Consider the following 538-nt stretch of genomic DNA (forward strand, 5'->3'; position numbering starts at 1 on the left):
CGTCCTTACAGTGGTTGAGCTTGGTGGGAAGACTCGTGAAAGCAAGTTTGAAATCCTTGCAGACCGCCGCTAGTCGAATATTGTCGATCAAGTGTAATTTTTCCATTATCAACCAAACTATTGCGACTGGCACTTCTCTCCAACCTTCAAAACTATTATTATCACCCATTCTCTTCTGCGACAATGTTTCTGTATGAAACTAGCGGCTGAAGTAAATATTTATATACGCATAAGTTATTTAGGGTAACTTTTGGTTTATAAAATTCTTTTTTTTTTTTTTGAAACTATAAAATTCTTTTTTTTTTTTGAAACTATAAAATTCTTTTAGGATTTGGAAAACTTATCCTAATTAAAACTTTTTTTTCTTTATGAAGTGAAATTTTCTCGACAAAACTGTACACAGCACGTGATTTTAAAGTCTTTTCTAAATTTATAGTGTTAGTAGTTATATCCATTATGATTTTGGACTTTGTTTTAAAACATATGAATTAGTTGTTGGATTAGCTTATTTTGTTTGAAGAAAGTAAATGAAACGACA

This window comes from Mercurialis annua, linkage group LG4 (assembly GCF_937616625.2).
Source record: "Mercurialis annua linkage group LG4, ddMerAnnu1.2, whole genome shotgun sequence".
In the NCBI taxonomy this organism is placed as follows: Eukaryota; Viridiplantae; Streptophyta; class Magnoliopsida; order Malpighiales; family Euphorbiaceae; genus Mercurialis; species Mercurialis annua.